At 42.8% G+C, this 21,218-nt stretch overlaps 1 protein-coding gene across 3 annotated transcripts in view; it reads left to right on the top strand.

The window, feature by feature from the left end:
• Positions 1-6,812: 6,812 nt before the first annotated feature.
• DDC (dopa decarboxylase) overlaps positions 6,813-21,218 on the top strand; it is a 192,549-nt gene continuing 178,143 nt past the window's right edge. For all 3 annotated transcript variants that reach the window (XM_033930502.1, XM_033930503.1, XM_033930501.1), the window contains exon 1: positions 6,813-6,940. The gene's annotated coding sequence lies outside the window, so the exon portion shown is untranslated. The remainder of the gene's footprint in view (positions 6,941-21,218) is intronic.

Genomic DNA, 21,218 nt, shown 5'->3' with positions numbered 1-21,218 from the left:
ATGATGAAATGGCCACGCTGAATCATCCCCTTCCGGTGGGAGTGCTTGCGGAAGAGGTGTCGGATTGCGGACAGGGAGGATAGGGGGAGGGAACAATTTTAGGAGATGTGAGGAGGCATTACCCCCCCAACGCTGAATCAGGGCCAAATAAAGAAAATGACACGGACTAACCAGCACCAATTAAAATGCTACTCACCAGGTGTGCGAGGTCAGGCACCGTCAATACAAGCGAGTAGAAGATGGAGAGAGGCCAAAGGCAACTTCCTCCATGTGCACCTTCTCCCCAGCCATTGCCATTCCAACAAACCCATCACTGAACAGACCGGCTCGATGCACCCACAGCAGTTGATCCTCTGTTTTGGTCATTTCATCGTGGCCAGTTCAGCATGATGAAGCAGCCACACTGAAACAGCCATGCTGAACTGGCCATGATGAAACATCCTAGATCCCCCCTGCAGATCAGAGCCCATGGCACAGCCTGAGCATATGCACAAGAGCCTTGCTTGATATGCAGCTCTTGTGCGCAAGAGCCAAGCATGTTCCAAACAAATAATTTCGCAATGCTTCAAACTAATAGCATGCATATGATTTCCATGGCATTAGTGCTGAACATTAGGAAGCTATTTTTCAGTGTTGTTCCTGCGGTATTCTCCTGCACTCTACAGAACAGCGCAGGAATTCTGAGCATCAGCCTATAAGGCTCCAGGGAGAACATATTCAGTAGTCAATAACAAAGGATCTTCAAATAGCATAGATTTTCAATGTGGTGTTCCCTAAGGTTCAGCATTGTCACGGTTGTTATTTAATAACTTCTTAGCACCATTATTGCTACTAATAGAAGAATGTGGGATTAGAGCCTATTGCTACGCAGATGATATTTGCTTCTAGCAGAAATAGACCTACTCTCCTTATCATTGAATAAAATCATTTCTTGTTTTGAGAATCTTCAAACATGGCTGTTGAAAAACAAATTTAAGGTCAATTTTGAGAAGAGCTTTGGATGCTGGTTAACAGGGCACTTACCGATTCCAAATATATCCCTACAATTTTGTGGAAGGGATATACCCCTAGTACAAAAATTTAAATATCTTGAAATTCATATAGATTCCCAACTTACCTTCTCAGCACAGGTTTCAAAGGTAGTACAAAAGGGCTTCTGTAAGCTGAGATCACTAAGAACTATTAGGCATCTATTTGATAGCAATAGCCTTCTTACACTGATCCATGTGATCTTGATATCTAGGATAGATTACTGTAACATAGTTTACGCAGGTCTCACTAAATTTAATATTAGACGTTTACAGACATTACAAAACACAGCCATAAAGTTACTAGGACACAAGGGTAAATATGATCATGTCACTCCACTGTATAAAAACTATACTTCCAATTATATATCGCATCCAATTTAAAATACTAATACTCACAAGTCATTTCATTCTTAAGTTCCTGATTATCTTAGCTCTCTAACAATTCCCTATTCACCAGGACATGTATCAAGATCAATACAGGACAACAGGCTTGTTCTTCCAAAATAAAATAGAACAAAATGGGAATCAACCCTCACCAAGGCCTTTTATTTAGCACCCAAACTTTGGAATGACCTTCCAAAAAAATATTAGGGCAGAGACGAATATAAAAGCTTTCGAAACACTTCTTAAAACACATTTTTTTCTACAAGCTTTTGGGGCAGATTCGTTAACATTAGATCACATCTATTGAAGATTTCAACAGCTTTTCCTTAAAATTCATAATGTAATTTAATTTTGAGTTGTTATGTAATTTGTTTGACTTCTGTGTGCTTTTCTATTTTAAATGGCATTCTTTTTTAAATTTTAATTTACACATTTGATGTTTATGTAAACCCCTGAGAACTCTGTTAAGATATGGCGGTATATCAAATTTTAATAAAAATATACATAAACATAGCTTTTGTCCAGCTCACAGCAGTTTTCCAATTGGCGAAAAGCTTACCGAGTGGCTTGGAGAGCTGCTTGGAGAATTTTTAGGGAAAAGAGTGTAAGGCAAATCATTTTCTATTAGCAGCTAAGATCAGCAAACCATAGTCTGCCTTAACTCAGTAAAAAGGCCTGCCTGGTAACACGAAAAATCAGGAAAAATTTACTCCACCCATTTGTCTCTGTAATTTCAATTTTATTTAACACTATGCACAAGACCCTACTTTTCCATAAAAACCTGAAAAGAAGCTTCTCTAACCCTTTATACAATTCTGCTGGTAGGAGGAGTAGGATCATATTTAATGTGCAGTTAACGTTAGAGGCCACTACTATTTTTATGGCATCTACCTGCCCCACGAAGTTGGGTACAATGTGAAGAACCATTCTGTGAGATCTTTCATCATAACAAAAAATTAGGTCCTCAACTATTAGTACTACCCATATTCCCAAATACTTAAGATACAAGGGTGAATCAAAAATTAAAGGCAAGAGGGAAACAAGATGGTGATCTCAGTGGACGTGTGTGTCTAAGCTCCCACTCTAGAGGTTTAACTTTGCCTTAAAAACTTTTTATTTACATACCGATTCAATGCCTAAGAGAAGGGTAAGGCAAAGGAATATCCCTCTTACTCTGTCAGCGACTTCGACACCGCGTCAGACTGCAATTACAGCTTTTGCAGTCCCGACAGCATTGGATGTGTCCGCAGCTGAGCTCCAGGAGCAGCCCAGCATGGAAAGCGAGACCTCGCCGAGCCCTATGGGACCTGACCCTCCCCCTCCTCCGGGAAAAGCAACAGAAGTCGGCCTTCATTTGGAGGGACCTTGGGAGCTGCTGAGAGGGGAGGAGACATCGTTGCCTGTGACCCCGGAGAAGATTGCAGAGGGAGGAGGAGCACTGCAGTCGAGCGGTGGTGAGTCTGGGGGAAGTGAGACCTGGGAAGAAGAACGGGATTGCGGGTTACCTCAGCTCAAGCCACTCGTGAAACCAGCAGTGGTTACTCTGGACTCACTATGGAGAGCAATAGAAAATCTTCAGACAGTATGTACCGGATTCATATCTCTCATGGCTGATGTTTCAACTAAAGTTAAAAAATTGGAAATAGACTTTCAAGATCAAATGAAGCAAGTTGGGGATATTCAAAAATCTATAATAGAGATTAAAAAAAAACAAACTGTAAATAAACAGCAAGCCATGGATAAAGTTTTTCTGCTTTGCAAAATTGAAAATTTGGAAAATCAAAATCGGAGTTTAAATTTAAGGTTTTTAAACTTTCCAATGTCTAAATTTAAAACTCCTAGAGAAATTTTCAAGGACTTTTTAATTTCTATATTAAAAATTACAGAAGTGAATATTCCACCTTTGCAAAAGATTTATTATTTAAAAAGAACAGTAAAGGAAATTGATGCAACAACTGAACAAGAATTAACAGCACTTTTGGAATCATCAAATCTAGAATTGTCTGGACGAGCTACATTAATAGTTTCCTTAGTATTTCATTAGGATAAAGAACTGATCTTGAAACTTTACTATAATTTAAAACAAATCTCTTTTTTGGGAGAAAGAATATATATATATCCGGATGTTTCTAAATGGACTCAGTTAAGAAGGAAAGAGTTTCTTACATATCGGGACAAAGTTCTTTCATTAGGTCCCTCCTTTCAGCTAAGATTTCCCTGCAAATGTTTTGTTGTATTCCAAAACAATAAGTATATTTTTTATGATCCAGATCAATTACGTTTCTTCTTAGAAGGGAAAGGAGTTTCATTTGCATCCCAGTGACTTCTGGAATAACTCAAGTCCGTTATTTTGCCATCTGTTTCACTTTAATTTCCTTTTATTATGATAATATGTTCTCTTTCCTGGAAGAGTTTCTTTTTTGTTTCTCTCCTCTTCCTTAATTGAGGACTATGTTTAAGTTATATATTGCTTTGTGGTTTATTTCTGTTTAGCCCAATAGATGATTGGAAGTAGTAATATCGTTATATGACCTATTAAGCACAAAATTGTACTTAATTGAAAAATTAAATAATTAAAAAAAAAATTAAAGGCAATTGTTAAATTTCGTGATAACTGGAACAGAGCTAGCAAAATGCAACATATGCACTTGTACATTGACTATTGGATAGTTCATCCACACCCAGTGCAGCGCTTGGTCTTTAGTTGCAAAGTCAGAAACATGGACGCTCCATTGCAAGATTGCACCATCGAAGAACAACATGCAGTAGGGCAGATAGAGTGAAACCTGTGGAAATTCACCGTCAGATATTACCGTATTTTCACACATATAACGCGCGCGTTATACAAGAATTTACAAACCACGCATAGCCATGCGCATTATATGCGTGAGTGCGTTATACAATTGCTTTCTGTCTTGCTGGCGCCCTCCTCCATCTTCCTGCAGCGTTCGCTGAAAGCCGCAGCAGCGGCTTCCATGCGCCTCCTGCGGCTGGGAAGCGTTCCCTCTGACGTCGTGACGTCAGAGGAACACTTCTGGGTCAGCGCAAGAGGCACATAGGATCCGCTGCCCTCGGCTTTCAGCGAACGATGCAGGAAGATGGAGGAGGGCGCCAGCAAGACAGAAAACACCGCATCACAATAGAATAGGCATTACAATAGAAAACCTGGGAAACAAAATTACTTCATTGGTAATTTCCCTGCTGGCGGCATTTGCTGATAGTTAAAATAGCTCAGCTAATATTTCTTGTGAAGTCATTTTGCATACGAAGCAACAGTTAGATGAATAGGATTTAAACTCTGGCATGGATTATGAAAGTTCAATGAGGAGCATGCGCGGTATACGCGTGGGTGCGCTATACCAAAATTCTCTTACATAAATTACTTGTTCCCGCGTGCTATGCCCGTGTGCACGTTGTACACGTGTGCGCGTTATATGCGTGAAAATATGGTAATTCAGTACGGACATAGAACCATTAAAGGTTTATGAGTGGGTAAAAAGGTTTAAAGTAGAAAGAACAGGTATAAGCAACAAAGGTTGTTCTGGTTGCCCATCAACATCGCGCACACAAGAGCACACTGACAGAGCGGATGCCTTGCCTAGAGAAGACCGACAGATAACAGTATCTCAAATGGCTACATATCTGGATATCAACTATTGATCTGCATTTGCCATAATGCACGATGACTTGGAGTACAGGAAAGTCTGCACACAATAGGTTCCCAAACAGCTTACTGATCTGCATACGCAATAGCATATGGATGTCGTGACACAGTTCCTGAGATGGTATGAAGAAGATCCAAGTATTCTGGAGAGAATTGTCACCAGCAACGAGACACCTTACAATGGCTAACACCACTTCTGGTGTTAGCCACGCCTACAGCAGCATTAGGTGTCATAAGGCACCTCCATAGGTGGGATAACGACTGCCTTTTTGGATGCATCCTTAGCTGCCTTCATTTGAAAAATTGCATTTAAACTGGTTTTTAATTGGCACAGCCAAGTGTACTGATCAAACTAATTAAACCAATTAAATTAGGTGGCAGAAAGGTGCCTACTGCTGCCTAACTTTGGGCACTGTTTACAGAATCGGGCCCTGAATGTTTGAGTGTTTGGAATGCCATTGGTAGATGACTACTCCAAAGTGTATGTGTTTAGCTATTAGTGAATTATATCTCCCTTTTACAAAGCCATGTTAGTGGCTGCTGCAGGACAAATCACTCCGCCATCCATTAATTCCCTATGGAATTGCGATTACCGCAGCAACAGTCGCTAACATGGCTTTGTAAAAGGGAGGGGTGGGGTTTATGTTAAATTTATGTTATTTTCTGCAAAGGGCAAATATTGAAGACTCATTTAATAAAATACTTCTAGTTGGTTGTTTGGTTTTTTTGCATAAAATGTCTTTTTATCAATTTATCATTGCTGAGTGTGTAAACATAAAAGTTATAGCTATACTGCCAAGAAATTTGCTCCGATAAGCAAAACTAATAGCAAATTTTAAGAAAAACAGAGCTTTAGGTATTCAGTGGCTTGGAGGGACCCCAGGATGGACTTTAACTGATGGATGGGCTTTAAATTTTTTTAAAAATTACTTTCTGATCAAGCACAATCAAATTCATGGAAAAATCTTCAATTTGCACAATTTTTCCCAACTTTAGGTTTTTCTGGAGACCCTACCATATTTTTAGTGACAACACCTAGGGCTCCTTTTACTAAGCTGCGCTGGCGGTTTTAGCACGCGCTTAGCACACGCTAGATGCTAACGCCACCATTGAGCTGGCATTAGTTCTAGCCGCGTAGCGCGGGGTTAGCGTGCGCTAATCTGCAGCGTGCGCTAAAAACGCTACCGCAGCTTAGTAAAAGGAGCCCCTAGTGTTTGGAATAGCTTCCCTGACAAATTACATCACGAATCTTCTTTGATTAGATTTGAGAAGGGCCTTAAGGCATTCTTCTTTAATTTGCCTTTGATTAAACTTTATTAGCTGCAGATTGCTCCCCAGAGCTGGGATATCATTGGCTTCGGCACTGATGCGAGGAAAGTGCACAGATATGATGACTTTTGTGATTTTATGGCTATATATTTTTATTGGTTTAATTTCTGCCTCCTTTTAAAATTATGTCACTTTTTATGTTTACTTTTTGGATTATAAACCGCTCAGATGCAAATGATGGGCAGCATATCAACATTTTAAATACTGTATAACTAAACTAATTGCAGAAGGGTAAAAAGCATGCAGAATCCTGGAGATTCTATTGTGGCTTTCCTCACCGAGACACGCCGAGAGCCCAAGGGCTGCTTGGAGATTTTCCTGGTTGCTTTTGTTATAAGGATCTTGAGAGGTGTGTAGCCCTTGGCTTTGATTGGCCACAGGAAGATGGCAGCAGCACTTCACCTTCATAAAGCTGCAGCAAGCTGTTGCTTCAGCTGCCCGTGTCACTGTCACAGAGAAGCAGAAAGGAGAAAAGAGGAGAGGGAATCTTTAGCAACTAGCCACAGCTCCCCGGCTCGTGAATCTTCTAAAGGTAAGTGTCTGCTTTAGTGCAACAGTTTGCTGTGTACAGCTGAGCGCTGCCATTCAGTTTAAACCATCCGGCACAAGAGGTTCTTGCTTTTGACACTGACGCGAGAGTAACATTTCCAAGAATGAGACATCAGTTCATTGATTTTGGAGTAGCATGAAGGTAAATTGCTATGAGGATATATATTTTTTTTCTTTTTCATTATTTGTATCTCACATAATGGAGCATATTATTCTCTTTGACTATATGTGCATGACAGCTCTTTGAGATTAAGGAGATTCTTTAACCTGATGTAGACAAGCAAAACCCAAATTCCATGCCAGCCGATTTTCTCCTTTATTGCTAAATACATTTTTGAAATGAAAATAATAATAATAATAATTGGAAAAGAAAATCTGAATCACAATTACAGATTTTTGTTAAACGAAAAATTATTAGTCTAATGATGAATATAGTAGTGAAAAGTGCCCATGAAGAGATATTCTCTGTTGGCAATCACCTTCTGATGGTTCTGATTTGATTTAAAAATAAATAAATAATTAAAATAAACCTCACTCAGAAAATTGGCGCAAAAACCTGGAATAGTCTCCCGACAATCATCAAAATGGAACCCTGTTTTCTCAGATTTTGAATGAAACTAAAGACTCTTCGAGACAATATAGTATGCTCCATTGACAATCAATAGCTTGTTCGAACTCAAAGATCTCTTCCTTGCTCCAGGGTAAACTGTATTTCTAATATCTCCTCAATGTCTCTTCGCCCCTCCCTCTCCTCCTCCTGCTTAATGTCCCCTTTCTCCTTCATCTGTTTGGTTAACACCCGAATTGCATTTGAATCTATTTAGGCATAGAGCGACTCACAAATTGTAGATTAGATTAGATAATTTTATGGAGATACTTTGAGGTGTGTTTTCAAGGTAATTAGACTTACAAAGTTACACAGTAACCTATGAAATGTTGTAAGTCTAAGCCAAGGGCTAGATTCACATAACATAAAATAACGTTATTCTTCTATACTGCCATAATCAAACAATTTCTAGGCGATTTACAAAGAAGAAAGTTAGACAATCAGTGTAATACAAATAGTTAAAATACAACAATTTTCTTAAGTATACTCAATTTAAAATTTTGTTAACAATAATACCCACATTTTAGGAAATTAATTTATCAAACAATGCTGACTTAATTTCTTTTCGGAATGCACCATAATTTTCTTAAGTATACTCAATTTAAAATTTTGTTAACAATAATACCCACATTTTAGGAAATTAATTTATCAAACAATGCTGACTTAATTTCTTTTCGGAATGCACCATAAGACAGCATAGCTCCACCAATGCAATTACCCAACCAGGACTGCTGCTTACTTGCTTGAAATGCGAGAGTCCTATCCAAAAAAGTCTTATGACTGCAGCCAGTAATTTTTGGATCAGCAAATAAATTGCTACTCCTAATTGTCCTCGTTGGGCTGTATAACACGAAAAGAGATAAAAGGTAAGTTGAGGCTAATCCCCAAATTAGCTTAAAACAGATGCAAGAGAATTTGAATTTTACTTTTGCCTCATTAAGCAAACCAATTGTGCACCGATCAGTTTGCGACCCGATTTTCCTCTGACCCAATTCACTAACCTATGCCGATCCAATTCCGATCCGTGCATGCAAATGAGGGGAAACGGCATGCAAAGTAGGCAGGGACGCGATTCACTAAACAAATCTGGGACACCGACTGGGCTGGCCAATCAACAGAAGAAGTGACTGCTGGGGACCAGTCGCACATGTCTCTGCCAACTTTCCTGCTCCATTGCCGCCCTGCACTCTGCCCCGATCCACCAGCCCTGCTCTGTGCCCCAATCTTCCAGCCCTGCTCTCTGTCCCGATCATGCCCTGCTCTCTGCCTCGATCTTCGCCCCGATCTTCCAGCCCTGTTTGGTTTCAAAATGCCATTGCTAAACTCAGCCATCCTCATACTGCCAGACTGATCTCTACTGCCCTGACTCTGGATCTCTGCTGCCTTCCCTGAAATGCGAGCCTGCGGGTTTAAAGTGGGGCTGCACTACTGCTTGTTCCCAGGGCAGGATTAATTCTTCGAGAGCCCCTAGGCACAAAAGTACACTGGGCCCCCTGGCCCTGCCCTGCCCTGCCTCGCCCCCATTTATCTCTTTTCTTTATTTCTACTTGTATTTCTTTTTTTTTTTTAATTCAAAACAAAGATTAGTATGCCAGTGCACAGTTTTTCTTCTATGCAACCCCCAAACATCTCTGAACAAATCCCCCACTTACCCAGGAATTTAACTCTGAACTCTTTCCATGCATAAATAAAAGTGTTCAAATATTTGTAAAGCAGTAATACCATCTGAAATATAAGTCTATATTAATAACCAAGTTTACAACGCCTCTCAACTGCCTCACTCTACATCAACCAACTGTAACCCATATGTATGTATAAACAACCAAATCTGTAACTCCTCTAGTACGTTCCACTCCATGTATGTTAACTTGCAACGAACCAACAAAGCAAGCAGTCCACCAAAGAATCCAATGTGAAACAAAAGAAGATTGGCAGAAAATAAGGAGATTCAAATCAGGTTAATTCAAGGTGCTCCCAAAAACCATGCCTGATGCATTTCGCCAAACAAGGCTAGTCAACGCTAACAAAAAACCATGTCTTTCATACAAACAGGTCACAGAAAACACCTTCGCCTAGTATGGAATATGTAATCACAAACTAACCTCTCCCCCCTTTTACAAAACTGTAGTATGGTTTTTAGCCACGGCCCATGCTAAAAAAATGCTCTACAGTTTTGTAAAAGGGGGGATAAAATAGACAAAGGTTAAATAAAACCACCAAGACTCTGGACTCTGCATACAATGCAACACCACAGAAACAGCGATGCATATCCCCTAAAGCAAAAAAAATAAATAGAAATTTTTTTTCTACTTTTGTCTTGTCTGGTTTCTGCTCTCCTCATCTTCTTGTCAATATCTTCCTTTCATCTTTTGTCCTTCTGTGCCACTTCCAGAAACTGTATGCCTCCCCCTTCCATCTTTCCCTTCACCCTCATTGGTCTGGCATCCATCTTCTTCCATTCCCTCCTCCAATGGTCTGGCATGTCTCTCCTCTCTTCTTCCCTTCCCTCTCCCACTCCCCCATGGTCTAGCATTTCATTCTCTCCTTTCCCTACCCCCCACTTTCATCAGCATCAGCTCCCTTTCTTTCTCTCCAACCCAATTCCATCCAGTATCCTTCCCTTTCCCTGCACACAATTCCATAAGCATCTGCCCCCTTTCTCTCCCACCCTTCCATACCACGCTGCCCCACCATCCTTCCATATCATCCTTCTTACAACCCTTTCATACCACCCTGACCCCTTTTTCTTCCTCCACCACCCTTCCATACCATCCTTCTCACAACCCTTCCATACCACCCTGCCCCCTTTCTCTTCCTCCACCACCCTTCCATGTTCCTTTCTCCCCCTCCAAACATTGCTGCTGGCTCTGCCCTCTGAGCTTCTTTGCCCGAAAACAGCATTATAACAGCTGATGGCAACACCCCCCCCCCGAAGCAGCGGCAATGCCCCCCCCCTGCAGCAACAGCAACGGGCCCCCCTCCCGGTGAAAGGTCACTTTGGGCAATCACAAAACTTAGAAACTTGAAGAAAGCACAGATGTTTATTCAGCATATGCGGACCCCTGAGCCCCAAGCTGGCTTCAGAAGTCCAGAAACCAGGAAGTTACAGAGATATATATACATTCTTCTGGCTATACAACTGAATTCTAGAAAAAACTTTCCACGTGTTATTTTTCTTAACAATCATTGGTCCTAAGCTCACACTAGCAGGCCACTAGCAGGTGACTTATCTAAGCTCTGCAGTCTTTCTGTTACATGTCGTTTATGCTGAGTTAGCCATAAGAAGCTAGAATGCCCAAGCTAAAACATCCAGTGCAGGCAGGCTAGAACATGAGATAAGTTAGGTCTGCAGCTAAACATAATTCAGCATTTTATTAAAGAGAAAACTTAGTTCAACACTTAGGAAAACCAGTCCCAGACTCCTTCACCGGCATCAACCACAATGGACCCCCCCTCCCGGCATCAACCGCAATAGAGCCGGATCAGTCACTGGAAGGTCCCGCGATGACTGCTTCTGCCGGTTCATCCCCCTCCGACGTCACTTGCTCCGGAAGAAGTGACGTCGGAGGGGGATGGACCGGCAGAAGCAGTCATCGTGGGACCTTCCAGTAACAGATCTGGCTGTATTGTGGTCGCTGCCGGGAGGGGGGGCCCGTTGCTGTTGATGCTGGGAGGGGGGCCCATTGCGGTTGATGCCGGGAGAGGGGCCCGTTGCCGGCAAGGTGAATTGTCCTCTTTTAGCGGGCCCCCCTCATTGTTTCGGGCCCTAGGAACGTGCCTTGTGTGCCTACTGATTAATCTGGCCCTGCATGTTCCAGAACACGCCACAGTGCAGCCCCGCTTTAAACCCAGGGGCTCGCACTGCAGGGAAGGCGGCAGAGAGCAGGAGAGTCAGGGCAGGTTAAGGCCTTGTAGGATTCACATGTTCTGGCTGATTACCTCTCCCTGCCTGCCTCCCTCCCTGCCTACAAAAGTGTCTTCCTTGCATGCAGAGAGCATGCGCAGACCATCAACAGGCAAAGGAATGATCTGTGCATGCTTTGGGATCGCTCAGTAGCGATCCCTGTGGTCGGTGGGGGGAGGGGGGGTTCTCCAATTGCCCCCATTTAAATATTCTCCCATCGAGAATTGATCGGCATGCCACGGATCGGTCATGATCGGACAGGTAGGTGAATCTAGCCCTTTGTGCTTTGAAAATGAGCCCCTTTAATACTGCAATTACATAATATGTATCTGTAGGATCCATTAAAGTGCAACACAGTCAGGTACAACTGAATGTGTTAGAGCAGTGTTCTTCAACCACCGGTCCATGGACCAGTGCCGGTCCACAGGGCCAGCACGTGCATCAGGCCCAAAACAGTGTTCTTCAACCACCGGTCCACGGTGTGATCGATGCAGCATTATCTTCGAGCCAGCTCCCTCTTCCTAATTGATTCAGTGCACAAAGCCACAGGCAGTGGCTCCTAAGGACATCCTGCGCCTGAACCGGAAGCCTTCTCTCTGACGTTGCAACGTCAGAGGGAAGGCTTCCAGATGAGACACAGGACGTGCAAGGTGCAATTAGTACTATTATGGGGGCGGGGTCTGGGGTGGAGATTGGGTAGAGATGGGCGTGGTCGGGCCCACGACTTAGCCCAGTGTTCTTCGACCAATGTTCTTCGACCAATAATTCTTTTATTTCTGCCGTTCCATAGGTGTAAAGGTTGAAAAACACTGTGTTAGACTACAGACATGCATATAGTGCATGATATAAATGTCATTCAGATAACACATTAGAAATACCTGCTTCTGATATTATCTTAACACGTCACACACATATGCAAAAAAATCCCTGTTAGTAGAGAATACAGCGAGAATGAGTATATTCACCGCTTTAAAAGACAAGGCATTTCAAATTCATGTCCTTTGAAATTCTCAATTTTCCTCTTGTCTGAGGAGCTGGTGAAGAGCAATTCGTTTTCTGAGTAAACAAAGGACTGCATCAATTTCCTGTAGAAAAGTGACTGCCTAGAGACAGTTGGCATTTAGAAGCCGACCTGTCTAGTGTTTAGGACAGAAGCATAGTAATATTTTGTTGAAGCACTGTCCCCCAATTTTAAGAAACCGCGATAGTGGTTTTTAGCACAGGCTGGCACACTAAATGTTCTGTGCTTCTCCCGACACTCATAGAGTTCCTATGAGCAGGGCAGGATAAATTCTTCCAGGGCCCCTAGGCACACAAGTACACTGGGCCCCCCTTGGCCCTGGCCCTCCCACCCCCATTCATTTACTTGTTTTCTTCACTGCTTGAATTTTTTTTTCTTTAATTTTAAAATTCATAACAAACAACAAAGATTACCATACCAGTGCCAGTGTAGTTTTAGTTTAATGTAAGCCCCAAACATCTTTGAACAAATCCCCCTTTCCTTCCCTTCCCACCTACTTGCCCACGACTTTAACTCTGAACCCTTTCCATATGTATATAAAAGTGTTCAAATGCATTGTAAAGCAGTAATACTATCCGAAACACAAGTCTATAGTAATAACCAAGTTTGCAACTCCTCTCAACTGCCTCACTCTGTCATCCAACTTTAACCCATATGTATGTATAAACAATCAAATCTGTAACTCTTCTGGTACGTTCCACTCCATGTATGTTAATTTGTAACAAAACAACAAGGCAAGCGGTCCACCAAAGAATCCAACGTGGAAGAAAAGAAGATTGGCAGACAATAAGGAGATTCAAATCAGATTTATTTAAGGTGCTCCCAGGAACCATGCCTGATGATTTCGCCAAACAAGGCTGGTCAATGCTAACAGAAAACCATGTCTTTCATACACACTGGACACAGAGCCACCCTCACCCAGTATGGAATAAGTAATCACAAACTAACACCCCCCCCATTTTTACAAAAGTACGGAAGAGGTTTTTAGCACTGGCTGGCAGACTAAATGTTCTGCGCTGTTCTGATGATCATAGGAATTTTTTACCCATCGGAGCAGTGCAGAGCATTCAGCAAGCTGGCTTGTGTTACAAACCGAAAGAATAGTACAGTTTAGGGGGGGTGAAGAAACAGTAGTGCATATCCCCCAATACTTTTAACAGGCTGATTTTTAGGCTTTACTCCTTTCCATGGAGTTTCTCAGTGCCTTCTTCCTCAGCTAGAGTGCTCACGAAACCAGGTGGGCACAATTCCAGGAGGGCTGGTTCGGCTTATGTGCATGCGGATACAGGCAGGCACAATGCAAGCAGGGATGGTTGGGCTTACGTGCGTGCGGGTACAGGCAGGCACAATGTAAGCAGCACTGGTCCTCATGCCCCGGATCCAATCAGTGGACGCACAATCCATGAGGATCCAGTGCATTCATTCTTCTCCTGCATCCCAGTCATTTCTTTTGATAATTCAGGCATCTTCAAGTGATGAGTAGAAAAGTTGTAATGGAGAGCTGTAGAAAATCCAACCGATGGGAACAGGCGGAGACTAAAGACTGGGGATTAGGGGGAAGCAGGGGGAAATGGGTAGTGCTCGGGCATGCCCAGTGGGGCCCGGACACTGCACGTGCTCAGAGGGAGAAAAAAATAATCTCTCTGAGCTATTGGAGAGCTTATCCGCAAATTGGGAGCTGTTGGGACAACACCCACATGTGGCTGACTTATCCTGCTTCTCTTAGGAGAATGAACAAAATGTAAATATAGCAGATGTAAATTTGACAAAAAAGAGAAATAACAAATCACTTTACAAATTAACAACTAAAAATGAAACAAAAAATTGGAAAATAAGATAATACCATTTTATTGGACTAATACATTTTTAATTTAGCTTTCAGAGGTCAAACCCTCTTTCCTTAGGTCAGTAAAGTATACTACTGTTACAGTATCCTGTCCTGACCTGAGGAAGGAGAATTTGGTCTCTGAAAGTTAGTCAAAAATGTATTAAAATTAGTCCAATAAAATGATCACCGTATTTCCAATTTCTATTTCTAAACATTTATCAACACAGCTACAATACTACTTTATCCTAAAGCAAAAAAATAGAATTTTTTTCTACCTTTGTCATGTAGTTTCTGCTTTCCTCATCTTTTTGTCATTCTTTTTCTTCCATCCACTGTCTGCCCCTTCCAGAAACTGTCTGTCTCCCCCTGCCATCTCTCCTCTAGACCCCCCCCCTTTTGTCTGGCATCCATCATCTTTCCTCTGTTCCCTCATGGTCTGACATCTTTCTCCTTTTATCTCTCTTTCCCTCACCCCTGTGGTTTTTAGCATCTCTCTCTTCTCATTTCCTCCGCTCAGATCTTATATCTCTGTCTCCTTCCCCATTCTTTGGCATCTCTCTCTCCTCTCTCTTCCCTTTCCTTTTCTTCTCTGGTCTTCTTTCTTTATTTTCTGCCTCCGTCTAAATTAAATTCTTTCTTACTATGCAGTCCTCAGTTTCCCTCTTTTTACTGTGTCTACCCATAGCATGCCACCCTTTCCTTCACCCCTCCACTATCTCACTAACTCTATCTTCTTCCCCCATCCAGTATATGTCCTTTTTCTTTATCCCTCCTCCCATCCAGTATGTGTTCTCTTTCTCCACTACCATTCAGCATTTGCTCTCCCTTCTCCCCTCTTCCATCATCTGCCCCTTCTGTCTCTTTCCTCCTACTTCCATCAGCTGCCCCTTCTCTCAATCTCTCCAACCACCACAGGGCCATCTCTCTCCCTTCCTCTTACTTTTATTTTTGATTTTGGTAACAAGATCGGCAACGGACACCCCTCCCCCCCTATGATGGCACTCAAGATCGTCAACGGGCCTCTTTCTCCCCCCGGCATCAACAACACTTCAGATCAGCAATGTGATGCTCAGTCTAAAGCTTCCCTCTGACTTGAACTGCCTGGGCGGAAACAGGAAGCTGCGTCAGAGGGGAAGCTTTGGGTTGAGCACTGCGTTGCCGATCTGAAGTGCAGTTGATCCCGGGGGGGGGGGGGGAGAAGGAGGCCTGTTGTCAATCTTGAGTGCCATCGTGGGATGGGGGGGAGGCCCGTTGCCGATCTTGAGTTGTGTCGTGGAGGGGGGAGGGCTTGATGCCGATGCCACCCATTGCCGTTTGAAAAAAAAAAAAAAACCTCTCTCTTTGCCCTCCTTCACTGGGCCCCCTAACAATTTTGGGCCCTAGGCACGTGCATACTGGGCCTATCCTTTAATCCGGCCCTGCCTATGAGCATGGGGAGCAGCACAGAGCATTCAGAGTGCAGGCCTGTGCTAAAATCTGCTATCGCAGTTTTGTAAAAGGGGGTGGGTGGGGGGGTGTATTAAGATGTCAAACTTCCACACTGTTCCACAGCAGAATACCGTTTGTCTAGAATGATTCTGTTTGAAAAGCATAAGCATGAGTTTAAAATACTCTTATTTCATTTTATATGTGTGTACTTTTGCTTTTATTTAAATTCAGCAAGTGATGTGCTCAAACCCTTTGAAGGGCCACATTTTGGATTTGTAGGTACTTGGAGGGCCTCAGAAAAAAAAAAATAGTTAATGTCTTATTATGGAAATGACAATTTTGCATGAGGTAAAACTCTTTATAGTTTATAAATCTTTCCTTTTGGCTAAGTCTTAATAATAATATTGTCATTTATAGCTAAAGAGACACATGATCAAGAAACTGTTTTATTTTACTTTTGTGATTATGATAAACATACCGAAGGCCTCAAAATAGTAACTGGCAGGCAGCATGTGGACCCCGGGCCGAAAGTTTGAGACCACTGAGTTAGGCACATCATCTTTTGGAGGTCTCCTGTTAATATTATATTCCTGCAGGGACCCAAATATAATTGGAATAATTCTAGGATTATTTTTTTCAGCTATGGCAGGAAAGTAACAAATTAACTTTATGAGAGTATTGATCCCTGGATTCTATAAAGGGTGGCCAAATTTGCATGTGATCTTGAGCATGAGCCATTAACAATCAATAATTAGCTATTTGTAAGCTATAATTAGCAATAATTAGCTATTAGTAAGCAACTATTGATGTTAACTGGCCCTATTTTCGATCTGAGTGCAGATCTGGCTGCACGTAATTCCTAGTAAACAAAGAGAGGCAACAATCTGCACCCGAAGAAGTCCACAAACAAGGCAGAGCAGAATGAATAGTTGAAGAGATGGATTTATTAGTAAAGACTGCCGTAAGTGGCCACGTTTCGTCTTCCAATGGCTGCAGTTAGGGGCTTATACTACTGAAATATTTCCGGGTTCTCTTCCTCGATAAGGGCGTCAATTGCAAGCAGCAACAAACAAGTACAATGACAGCTTCTCTTCCTTAGCCAGCAGCACAAATGATGAAATACTACAATTCTATAAGCCCCCAATGCAGAATTTTGACGGGCAAAACATGCATATGCACATGATTCTGTAAAGATCTGCGCCTAAAGGCTTTCATGTACAACCCACAGGAGGGGAACAGGTGGGTCAGGGGTATTCAAATATGTGTGCAGTGTTAACAAGGTTCCAGGGATGCACACCCAGCTTGCATAACAGGATGTATACCAGGATTTCAGTTGGTGTAAATCCTCCACCTCAAATTCTAGAAGAGCGTTGAGGGCTGATTTTTTCCAGTACCTATTTTTTGGCACTATTGACTGAGAGAAACAGAGATATGTACATTGGCACTAGATCCCAATGTGTCACATGAAGATAAAAACATGTATTGAAAAAAACATGCACTGTTAAGGGTAACTAGCACAAATTGTAACCTGGAAACGCTTTCTCTCTATTTATTCAGTTTTATAGCCCAGGAGCCCAGAACGGGTTACAGCAATGGACTCAAACTCGTGGCCCGGGGCCACATGCTAACTTCCAGATACTATTATGAGGCCCTTGATATGTTTATCATAATCACAAAAGTAAAATAAAACAGTTTCTTGATCATGCGTCTCTAGCTATAAATTACAATATTATTATTAAGACTTAGCCAAAAGGAAAGATTTGTAAACTATAAAGAGTTTTACCTTATGCAAAATTGTCATTTCTTTAATACGACAATGGCCACTCCCTCCTGCCATCGGCCTCGCCTGCTGGATGAACACCCCCCCCCCCCGGTGCGGTACACCTCCCTCCTACCAAATACCCACATTTAAAATTATGGCACGAGGGATGTCAACTCCCTCCTGCCATTGGCCTCTTGTTAGATATGGCAGGAGGGATGCCAACTACCTTCTGCCGTCAGGACTCTCCCACCGCCATCGGTCCGGCCTGTCCCCCCCATACCTGTAAGTTGGTAGCAGGAGGGGTGCTCAGTCCCTCCTGCTCCTCTGGCCTCCAGCGACAATGCTGGATGCACAGGGAGGGGCCTAAGGCCCTGATTAGCTAAAGCACCTAGGGCTCCTCATTTGGAGGTGCCTGAGGTGCTTTAGTCAATCAGGGACTTCCTTAGGGCTGGTTTGAGAACAAAATGGTTTTTACCGCTTTCCAGAAGTATAGTAGATTATCTATAGCTCGAATATCTGGGGGAAGCTGGTATATTGTTACGCTAAGAGAGAAGAATTGTTTCTGGGTGGTTTCAAGTTGGAGCTGATGTGCTGGTGGGATGCACAGTCAGCATTCCAGTTGTGATCTGAGTGGTCTGGTCGGATGACAGATTGGGAGTTTTTTAGTATTATAGTGGGGAGCCATGTCGTGGAAGCACTTAAAGGCGATAGTCAGTTGTTTGAAGATGGCCAGTTTTCCTATGGGTAGCTCGTGTACTTCATTCAGAGCTGGGGTAATGGGATCGAAAGGACTGAGATTTTTCAATAGCCTGACTATGGTGTTCTGGACTCTTGGTAGTTGATGTTCTTTCATAGGAAGGCTGATGTACAAGCTATTACACTAGTCCAAGCAAGAAAGCACAAAGACGTATAGCAGTTGCGAGAAGTTTGCATCAGAAAAGTATCGCCGGAGATGCTTTAGTTGGTGTAGGTGGTAGAAGGATGAGGACACCACCTTGGAGATCTGTGCCAAAAATGGGTGGTTGGCATCTAGGATGATGCCTAGACTACATACTTGGTCTTTGGGTATGAGAATGATGTTATCCCAGGTGAGGGAGAATTGAGAAGCTGTACAGGTCTCTTTATGGATCCATAATAGTTCAGTTTTTTTGTAAGCTATTTTCCCTAGGATATGAAAAAAACCCGGAATCTTGCTGGACTATGTGTATAGTAGAGAGTTGCGCGGGGACAGAAATCTCACCCTTCCCCACCCGTCCCTGCCAAAATTCCACCCGTCCCCGTGAGGAATCCCACCCGTCCCTGCGAGGAATCCCTCCATCCCCACCTGTCCCGCGAGGAATCCCCTCCGTCCCCACGAGGAATCCCCTCCGTCCCCACCCGTCCCCGCGAGGAATCCCCTCCGTCCCCATAAACTTCATAAATAGTTATTTCATTTAATTATGCTACTGAATTAAAGGCTCTGGTAGAAACCCATTTACAAATAAGCAAAGAGACTTTATTAATTTGGAAATATTAATTGGGAAGAATACATACTTTGCAAACGGGTTTCTACCAGAGCCTCTAATGTAAATATAAAATATAAATAAATACTCAGCCCACTGCCTTACTCATTAAGTTTACTTCTTCTTAACTTGTCAAACTTTTATTTTGTTTTTTACAAATCAAAGAGGACCAATCTGGCAATAGCATGTCTTTATATTCATTTCTTGAATAAAGAGAATTATTGCTTACTATTTCCCTAATTAGGGCAGGAAAGAGGAAAGCTTGTATTGGGATTTTATTTATATTTATGTGTTGTGTTGTACTGTTAAAAACAAAATATAAAATGTAAATTGCTTGGAGTCCCTTATTAGAAGGAAATGATGATTCAAAAAAGAAAATGCAGAATTATGCAGTCCAGTATTTCCAGTGAGAACCCAAATGATGGGTGGATGGATCTTTTCAGATATTTTAAAAATGTTTCTCTCACACTATCCAACCATTCTAGGTGGGTTACAGTTTGAGCATGCATAAACTCATTTAAATAAAAACACATTTCATATAAACATGATAACCTTTGAATTTTTCCTACCTGCCCTGCCACAGCACACAGCCGACTGGAAGTCTTCCTGATGTCAGCGCTGACGTCGGAGGGAGGGAGGGAGGGCTTTGCTTAAGCCCTCCCTCCGACGTCAGCACTGACATTGTGGAAGACTTCCGGTCGGCTGTGTGCTGCGGCAGGGCAGGTAGGAAAAAGAAGACGAGCCTCGCGGCTCAAGTTTGCATCTAACCCCGCGGGATCCCCGCGACCCTAGGAGGCGTCCCCACAGGATCCCTGTGCCCCTAGGGGGCGTCCCCACGGGATCCCCGTGATCCGAAGGGGGAACCCGCGGGATTCCCGTCATCCCCGTTCCCGTGCAGCTCTCTAGTGTATAGCCCTCAATGGAGACTACATTGTTTAACCTAACTTTTCAAACCACCTTCATATGCATATAAGTGTATAATTACCCATGAAAGTGTTAGTAGGGCTATACAAAGTTCACATACTGAGATTTGCCTCCTGTGTAATTGAGTAACATTTTCTGGTTTTAAAAACCATTAGTTTAATGGGCCTAGTAATACTTAGCACCTTATTTCAGAATGCTAGTAGATATGCATTGCTGTACAACACTGAAACAGCTTCTGCCTGTCTTTTGGATTTGTCAGTTTAATTGGAACCATCTTGACTGAGATTATAGTGCCATTCTCCAGAGTGGAAGAATAGCCTAAAATAGCCTAAGGGTTAGAACTGCAAGCTCATAGCCAGTGAAATTGGCTTTCAAATCCTCTCTCTCTCAGTGATACTCCATGTGTCTTCATGAAAGCGGCTTTCTCTCCAGTGCTTCAGGTACAATCTGGATTGTTAATCCACTTGAACAGGGAAATAACATTTTTGCCCGATTGTAACTCACCCTTAGCAAGATAAAAAGAATCCAAAATATTTTATGACAGCAACAGAATGGGTTTCATTGCATGTTTAATGTACAGTACTGTGTGTGTCTGGTAGTGCATTAGATATAATAAATACTGTGCTTCCCTGAAAATAAGACAGTTTCATATTAATTTGGAGTCCAAAAAACAAACTAGGACTTATTTTTGGGGATGTCTTATTTTTTCATGTACAACAATCATCTCTCCCTTCCCCTCTTCCACCCCAATTCTTCCTCTTTTCTTTCTCCCTTCCCCCCACCCATGTGCAGCATCTTGTCTCCCCTCTCACCTATACCCTTGTGCAGCATCTTTTTATCCCTCCCTCCCATCTCCCTATACAGCAGAACTCCACCGACCTTCCCATCGTGAAACTGACATACCTTTGCTCTGAGGCCTCCAAAAACAGCAGCAGAGGCAGTACTCTGATTACTTTGCAGCCTTCCCCGCAGGGGTCTTCCCTCTGTCGCATTACTGATGATGTCATCAGTGATGCAGCAGAGGGAAGGCCCTGATAGGGAAGGGTGCCAAGCAGCCTGTTCAGAGCGCTGCCGCCTCTGCTGTTTTTGGTATGCCAGTCTCACGGTGGAAGGGTTGGTGGGGTTCTGCTGCACAGGGGAATGGGAGGAAGGGATAGAAAGATGTTGCATATGGGGATGGGTGAGAGGGGAGGAAAGATGCTGCACATGGTGGGGGGAGGGAGAAAGCGCTGCCATCAGTGAATTGGGTAGCACTGGTGTCAGGGACAGAGTCGGGGAGTGTCGG

Source organism: Geotrypetes seraphini, chromosome 2 (genome assembly GCF_902459505.1).
Source record: "Geotrypetes seraphini chromosome 2, aGeoSer1.1, whole genome shotgun sequence".
Lineage (NCBI taxonomy): Eukaryota > Metazoa > Chordata > Amphibia > Gymnophiona > Dermophiidae > Geotrypetes > Geotrypetes seraphini.
This window is presented reverse-complemented; position numbering and strand designations above follow the sequence as displayed.